Here is a 9,371-nt window from a genome sequence, read left to right as displayed (position 1 = left end):
TATAAATTATAGTACAAATAATAATAATACTTTTATTAATATATAATATATATATATAATATATAATATTAAATGTATTTTTATTTTTATTTTTACTTACAGTTACAATATTCATATTCATATTAATAATATAAATTATAGTACAAATAATAATAATACTTATTATTATTATCATTAATATATTAATATTTTATATTAATATTTTGATATGTTTTTATATTATATTAAATATTTTATATGAAAATATTATATATTTTTATATAATATTATATTTTATATTATATATTTATATTTATTATTTATAATAATAACAATGCTTATTATTATTATTATACTTATTATTATCATTGTATATATGTATATTAAGGATTCCAAGGATATACAACTTCATTTGAGAACATAAAGTCAACAGTTCAAAATACAGCAAGTAAGCAAAAGCACTGTCGCTCATTCAAATACTTTGGCCCTTTTGTTTCTAAAGACTGACTCGAAACAATATAAAAATAAATAAATATGAATAAATATATCAATGTCATCACTCCAGGACTGATTCAATACCAATGCTACTTTGGTAGCGATAGTACTGAAATTTTGATAAATCTGTTCTGCTCAGTTATAGCATTGTCTGATGGCAATAGCTTGGAATTTTTTCTATATAAAATCCCAGCACTCAACCGGTATTGAACTTTAGACTTTTTACCGTACATCTGATGGGCCAATGTGAATAATATAGATTAGGTGGAGCATATGTTACTCTATTAAAAGGCACAATTCCTTCAAACACACAAATTCTTTTCAGAATAAAAATGCACAGAAGGTTTCGCTCACCATAACGACACATAACTAAATGATAATTATTCTCTTTCATACAAGGCAGGTTCCCATGGCTGGAGAATGACATTACAGCACTGGGGAATTATGTGAACAGTGCATTGGTCTTGATAGACTGCTAATGGTCCTTTGAGCAATTATCCTTGACCAAAGAGTTTCATTTTAAATGTAGTAATTTTCCATAAAAGCACCTGTAGTGAGCATAGACGACCAGTGTGAAAAGAAAAAATGACGACATGATTGGGGAGAATAATGTGAAATAATCCACTTTAAAAATTAAAGGTAATTTCCATTTTATGGTATTTCTAATTAAACCCGAGTTTCGAGATGCGTAATGTGTCTTGGACAATATTTGTGCGCATGAGTGCACAATTTTGCTGTCTCTAGTGTCTGTAAAAAGGATGTATGCATTCAGGTGTTTGCAACATTAACCTGGAAGACAGTCATTGAAAATACAGAATGACAGTGACCTGACAGTCTGTGTAGTTGTGGGGGCCCACCAGGTGCCCACGGGCACCGTGTTAGTGACCCCTAGTATATACAACGCCTTATATTTATATCAAGGTACTTGAACATGAACTTTTCAGCTTTTAATTCCAGGTACAGTGGTGCCTAGTTAAACGTCTGCCCCAGTTAGCGTGTTTTTTTTGGTTAACATCCAAAATTTGATACGTGTATGTGATCGCACAATTTTTGAGCGCATGAGTGCACAATTTTGCAGTGTCTAGTGTCTGAAAAAGGATGTATGCATTCAGGTGTTAGCAACATTAACCTGGAAGACAGTCATTGAAAATACAGAATGACAGTGAATTCTAATCTGTGTGGTTGTTGGGGCCCACCAGGTGCCCACGGGCACCATGTTAGTGACCCCTGGTATATACAATGTCTTATATATATATCAAGGTACTTGAACATGAACCCAGAAAGAAACTTTTCAGCTTTTATTTCAGGTACAGTGGTGCCTAGTTAAACATCTGTCCCAGTTAGTGTGTTTTTTTTTGGTTAACATCCAAAATTTGATACATGTATGTGATTGCACAATTTTTGAGCGCACGAGTGCACAATTTTGCAGTCCCTAGTGTCTGAAAAAGGATGTATGCATTCAGGTGATTGCAACATTAACCTGGAAGACAATAATTGAAAATTGAATTCTAATCTGTGTGGTTGTGGGGGCCTACCAGGTGCCCACGGGCACCGTGGTAGTGACCCGTTGTATATACAACGCCTTATATATATATCAAGGTACTTGAACTTGAACTTTTCAGCTTTTATTTCCAGGTCCAGTGGTGCCTAGTTAAACGTCTGCCCCAGTTAGTGTGTTTTTTTTTGGTTAACATCCAAAATTTGGATGATCACACAATTTTTGAGCAACAGTGTTTTTTTTACCTCTGATTTGTTGCGCGAGAGAGAGTAAGAAAATACATGGACCGCACCAAGACCTCTGATTTTTAAAGCTTTAAGAGAATATATTTGCATGTCAAGTCAATTCAAGTCAAATTTATTTATATACACAAACAAGTTTTGTTTATAACCGGGATTTGGTGGACAACGCCTGCATGCTGGGTGTGGGGCTGCATCCTTTTTTGCATGTAAAACTATAATTATTGTCTGTAAAATGTGTTTTGTATTATAATTTTTTTGGGTGTCTGGAACAGAAAATCCAATTTACATTATTTTCTATGGGAAATTTTGTTTTGGTTTGAATCCGATCTTATGGAATGGAAACCAAGGCACCACTGTATTTACATCTGGATTGGATGTGAGATCGCACCTTATTGTTTGAACCCCTCGCATTTTTCATGTGAGCGAAAGTAACATGTGACTGACAGGTGTGTTTTGTTTCCCGACACTGGATTGGACTGGGTTTTTGACTGAATTTAGAGGTGAAAACAACATAAAAATCAAAGAGCTCTTTATCGGTGAAAAACACACAATTCATTCAAATGAATTTAAGAGAAGATGGAAAATGAAAGAACCTTTGCACAAACGGTTCATTTTTCATTGTAGACTACATAAAAAAAGTACAATGCCTACACCAAAAAATGCAAACCATTCATTGGCAAAAAGAACAAATAAGTTAACAATTCATCAGTGCATTAATCTGTTCCCTAAGAATTGTTTGGGTTCAAACAAAAGTTGCTATTAATACAATAACTTGAGTAATCTCTCCGTTATTTGCTTCCAGACCCGACTATAATAAGTGAATATCCACAAAGTAGGATATTGAATATTTTTGTAGTTTCTGCATAGAAAACCTGTTTAAGACCTTCTAAATGCAAGTTTTAACACAATTAGAGCCCATTGGAGATTAAATAACACCCCTATAGTTACTTTTATATTACCCAATACGGTAGATGTAATCAGTAAGTGACGCTGGGGGGTTCAGAGGTGATTTTTAGCAGCATGGTAACTCGTGCTATTATATAAATTGGATATTAGTCGTGCTTTCTTGACTTTATTAACGGTTAAGAAATATGGCACTTGTCGTGACTTTGTTGTTGACTTCCTTTGCAAAAAGTGAGAGAGGACAAAATGGCTGAAAAATGAATAATAAACTAAACTAAAAAGAGGATAGACTAAAAAGAGAACAAGATTTCTACAAGCCATTACCACAATCACCGATGCAAACTGATTTTTTAGAACATTTACTTTAAAGGACACTTCATATTGTGAATATACTGATTTAGTAAAACTACTATATAGACGGCACTTTGTAAAGGTTATTCAATGCATACTTTGTTTTAGCGTTTCTTCTTTTTTCAGGAAATATAGTTGTATCTGGCATTTAACAAAAGCTTTTAACTTTTCTATCATGCCTAATTTCAGAGCACAGTGGGCATTTTAGCAATCATATTTTTTTTTCCCAGAGAAATTACAGTGATCATAAATGCATTACAGCAGGCCGGTTTGCTGCCATCTCCTGCATTGAGTGCACTGCTGTGCTGTGATGAGGACGGGGAGAGACAGATGAGAAAAAGGCTACACCCTTCTGTCCGCTGCATGCATCGTTAAATGGACTGTTGCAATGAAAAATGCCTCAGATGTCCTTACCCAAACTCTCAAAGGAGTGCTTCCATTTAATTTCATTGTGGACGTCTTTTTAAAACGACTTTTGTGACATGATGAGATTGAAGTTCTCTTTCCTCCAATGCGCGTTTAAATTGAATGTTTTCTCATTGGCTGTTCGTAGGGGCCCACGGCTCTGGTAAGCGAAATACTTCCAGATACTAAGCAACATGTAGTAGGCTCCTTTTTCAAATAATCATTGCACCCTTCTGACGATTAGATTAATTTAGTGTAGGTTAAACTAGGTTAAGCTATTTCATTCATTCATTCATTTTCTACCGCTTTTCCTCACAAGAGTCGAGGGGGTTGCTGGAGCCTATCCCAGCTGTCGCCAAGTGGTCGCCAGCCAATCACAGGGCACATATAGACAAACAACCATTCACACTCACATTCATACCTATGGACAATTTGGAGTCGCCAATTAACCTAGCATGTTTTTGGAATGTGGGAGGAAACCAGAGTACCCGGAGAAAACCCACGCATGCACGGGGAGAACATGCAAACTCCACACAGAGATGGTCGAGGGTGGAATTGAACTCGAGTCTCTCTGTGTGGCCTGCGCGCTAACCACTTGACCGCCGTGCAGCATTTCTCCTACTTGTTATAGATAAAAACGTATTTCTATCTGCGATTAAATGTGATTAATTTGGAGTTAACTATGGACATAATGGGTGATTAATCACGATCAAATATTTTAATCGATTGATAACTCTAAAAAAGTGGTCTGTTATCATATCGGTCCTGAGAAACCCAAAGTTATTGGTATCATTCATTCATTCATTCATTCATTCATTTTCTACCGCTTTTCCTCACGAGGGTCGCAGGGGTTGCTGGAGCCTATCCCAGCTGTCTTCAGGCGAGAGGCGGGGTACACCCTGGACTGATGGCCAGCCAATCACAGGGCACATATAGACAAACAACCATTCACACTCACATTCATACCTATGGACAATTTGGAGTCGCTAATTAACCTAGCATGTTTTTGGAATGTGGGAGGAAACCGGAGTACCCGGAGAAAACCCACGCATGCACGGGGAGAACATGCAAACTCCACACAGAGATGGCCGAGAGTGGAATTGAACTCGAGTCTCTCTGTGTGGCCTGCGCGCTAACCACTCGACCGCCGTGCAGCATTTCTCCGACTTGTTATAGATAAAAACGTATTTCTATCTGCGATTAAATGTGATTAATTTGTAGTTAACTATGGACGTACAAGGTGATTAATCACGATCAAATATTTTAATCGATTGATAACTCTAAAAAAGTGGTCTGTTATCATATCGGTCCTGAGAAACCCAAAGTTATTGGTATCATTCCTTCATTCATTTTCTACCGCTTTTCCTCACAAGGGTCGCGGGGTTGCTGGAGCCTATCCCAGCTGTCTTCGGGCGAGAGGCGAGGTACACCGTGGACTGGTCGCCAGCCAATCACAGGGCACATATAGACAAACAACCATTCACACTCACATTCATACCTATGGACAATTTGGAGTCGCTAATTAACCTAGCATGTTTTTGGAATGTGGGAGGAAACCGGAGTACCCGGAGAAAACCCACGCATGCACGGGGAGAACATGCAAACTCCACACAGAGATGGTCGAGGGTGGAATTGAACTCGAGTCTCTCTGTGTGGCCTGCGCGCTAACCACTTGACCGCCGTGCAGCATTTCTCCTACTTGTTATAGATAAAAACGTATTTCTATCTGCGATTAAATGTGATTAATTTGGAGTTAACTATGGACATAATGGGTGATTAATCACGATCAAATATTTTAATCGATTGATAACTCTAAAAAAGTGGTCTGTTATCATATCGGTCCTGAGAAACCCAAAGTTATTGGTATCATTCATTCATTTTATACCGCTTTTCCTCACGAGGGTCGCAGGGGTTGCTGGAGCCTATCCCAGCTGTCTTTGGGCGAGAGGCGGGGTACACCCTGGACTGATGGCCAGCCAATCACAGGGCACATATAGACAAACAACCATTCACACTCACATTCATACCTATGGACAATTTGGAGTCGCTAATTAACCTAGCATGTTTTTGGAATGTGGAAAGAAACCGGAGTACCCGGAGAAAACCCACGCATGCACGGGGAGAACATGTAAACTCCACACAGAGATGGCCGAGAGTGGAATTGAACTCGAGTCTCTCTGTGTGGCCTGCGCACTAACCACTCGAACACCGTGCAGCATTTCTGCTACTTGTTATAGATAAAAATGTATTTCTATCTGTGATTAAATGTGATTAATTTGGAGTTAACTATGGACATTAAAGGTGATTAATCGCGATCAAATATTTTAATCGATTGATAACTAAAAAAGTGGTCTGTTATCATATCGGTCCTGAGAAACCCAAAGTTATTGGTATCATTCATTCATTTTATACCGCTTTTCCTCACGAGGGTCGCGGAAGTTGCTGGAGCCTATCCCAGCTGTCTTCAGGCGAGAGGCGGGGTACACCCTGGACTGGTCGCCAGCCAATCACAGGGCACATATAGACAAACAACCATTCACACTCACATTCATACCTATGGACAATTTGGAGTCGCTAATTAACCTAGCATGTTTTTTTGGAATGTGGGAGGAAACCGGAGTACCCGGAGAAAACCCACGCATGAACGGGGAGAACATGCAAACTCCACACAGAGATGGCCCAAGGTGGAATTGTACTTGAGTCTCTCTGTGTGGCCTGCGCGCTAACCACTCGACCGCCGTGCAGCATTTCTCCTACTTGTTATAGATAAAACGTATTTCTATCTGTGATTAAATGTGATTAATTTGGAGTTAACTATGGACATAAAAGGTGATTAATCGCGATCAAATATTTTAATCGATTGATAACTCTAAAAAAGTGGTCTGTTATCATATCGGTCCTGAGAAACCCAAAGTTATGGTTGGATTCCGATGATGAGAAACATGTGGGGCCACATAGGCCCGGTTAGCATGTTTTTTTTGGTTAATGTATATACATATATAACATATATACTTTTTATCTAACTACACAAAATGGCAACAGGAACTGGGCAGCTCTAATAGTGGTGAAGGTTGGAATCCTCTGCAACCTGGACACTGAATTAGTGAATAATTAGTGATAATAAGCTGTACACTGACTACAGTGAAGCACAGTGGAACCTCGGTTAGGGTGTGCATTGGTTAGCATGTTTTTTTTGGTTAACATACAAAATTTATTTTCCAATTTTGACTTGGATTGTGAGCATTCTCTGGTTAGGTGCACGTCTTGTCGTGTTGTTGATACAATCCGTGTTATTAATGTATTTTTTAAATCACAAAACATATTTACTTTTTAGCTAAGTACACAAAATGGCAACAGGAACTGGGCAGCTCAAATAGTGATGAAAGTTGGAATCCTCTGCCACCCGGACACTGAATTAGTGACTAATTAGTGATAATAAGCTGTACACTGACTACAGTGAAGCACAGTGGAACCTCGGTTAGTGTGCGCCCCGGTTAGCATGTTTTTTTTGGTTAACGTACAAAATGTATGCCTCAATTTTGACTTGGATTGTGAACATTCTCCGGTTAGGTGCACGTCTTGTCATGTTGTTGATACAATCCGGGTTATTAATGTTTTTTTTAAAATCACAAAACATATTTACTTTTTAGCTAACTACACAAAATTGCAACAGGAACTGGGCAGCTCTAAGAGTGATGAAAGTTTGAATCCTATTAGTGAATAATTAGTGATAATAAGCTGTACACTGACTACAGTGAAGCACAGTGGAACCTCCGTTAAGGTGCGCCCCGGTTAGCATGTTTTTTTTGGTTAATGTACAAAATGTATGCCTCAATTTTGACTTGGATTGTGAGCATTCTCCAAGTAGCTGCACTGAATTTGTGAATAATTAGTGATAATAAGCTGTACACTGACTACAGTGAAGCACAGTGGAACCTCGGTTAGTGTGCGCCTTGGTTAGCATGTTTTTTTTTGGTTAACGTACAAAATTCATTTTTCAATTTTGACTTGGATTGTGAGCATTCTCCGGTCAGGTGCATGTCTTAATTAAATTTTAATTTAAATTTCAAATTTGTGTCAAATAGTACAAAAATATATCACACAAATAAAGACAAAAAATCCAAAAACCCTGAACTTAATTATTGATATGAAACTAATTATTATACATACAGTATATTTAAATTGTTTTCTGCATGTAAAACCGTAATTGTAATATGTTAACATTTTTGACTTTGGGAAACAAATAAATTGGATTGACATGATTGGAAAATTAATTTTGGTTACAGTCGGACTTTCTGGAATGAATTAATGATGCAACCCAAGGTTCCACTGTAAATCCGAGTTTTATTTCTGCGGTATTGTCCATTGAGAGAATCTACCACAATACAAATTCCAAGCTGGCCATGACTTATGGTGATGAATGGAAAACTGTTAACAAACCAACTAGCAAAGTATAAATAATTTATAAACCCCGCCGGATTGCCGAAAAGATAGGAAAAAAAAAAAGCCCAAGGCGTAATGCTAGCATTGTTCATAAAAAAAGGACATCTTTGTCACCCAGGGTCAAACATCTCCTGAGTCAAGATGGAGGCCAAAGAAGAGAGGTCAGGGATAACCATTATTTAGCCACAGAAAAAGCAAGGCCGAGCTCAAAGAGAGAGCTGAAAAAGAGGTCACCCGAACTTGCTTCGCTCCACTCTCACGTCCCCCAATTCTGCCAGAGGCAAATGGTCTTGGCGGGGGACTGAGCGGCTGTACACATTACAGCCAAGATTCAACAGCGAGAGTCAAAGAAGGCCTGTAATTTCTGCCATTTGAGAGTGTGAGCTGAAAAGCGGAGTGATGGCCACTTTTCTATTATTATTCCTTTTGCAGAGTGCTGGCTGACGGAAACAACCGGGCTTTAGGAACATGTCCATCAGTCGCTGCGAGCATTCACAAATTGTATTTGTAATGCCGTCATGTATGGTTTTGCAACTTTAAAAAGCAAAGCATGTTACAGCAGATAAAAAAATCCTACCTTGCATCTGTCGTACTTTTCCATGGTGTGCTGGCTCCTCATCCAGTACCACTGGAGAAGAAATATCTACCTTGAATTATAAATCCATCACAAGTCAACAGCTGTGCCGCTCGGAGAGTGTGCGTCGGATTGACTCCGGATAAACAACTACCACCACTAATTTTACTTAAACTAAAATTATGCTGTTTAGTAACTGCAGACATATACAAATAGATGGTGTAGACATTGAAAGGGTGAAGGAAAATACATTTCTGGGGATCACAATAGATGAAAATATGAGCTGGAAACCTCATATTAAAAATATACAACATAAGGTGGACAGAAATATTTCAATATTGAACAAAGCAAAATTTGTTCTCAATCAGAAATCACTCCACTCCACTCTTTATTGCTCTCTGGTTCTACCATATCTTACTTATTGTGTGGAAATATGGGCTAATAACTATAAAAGCAATCTTCACTCACTAAATGTACTGCA

Source organism: Doryrhamphus excisus, chromosome 6, assembly GCF_030265055.1.
Source record: "Doryrhamphus excisus isolate RoL2022-K1 chromosome 6, RoL_Dexc_1.0, whole genome shotgun sequence".
In the NCBI taxonomy this organism is placed as follows: Eukaryota; Metazoa; Chordata; class Actinopteri; order Syngnathiformes; family Syngnathidae; genus Doryrhamphus; species Doryrhamphus excisus.
This window is presented reverse-complemented; position numbering follows the sequence as displayed.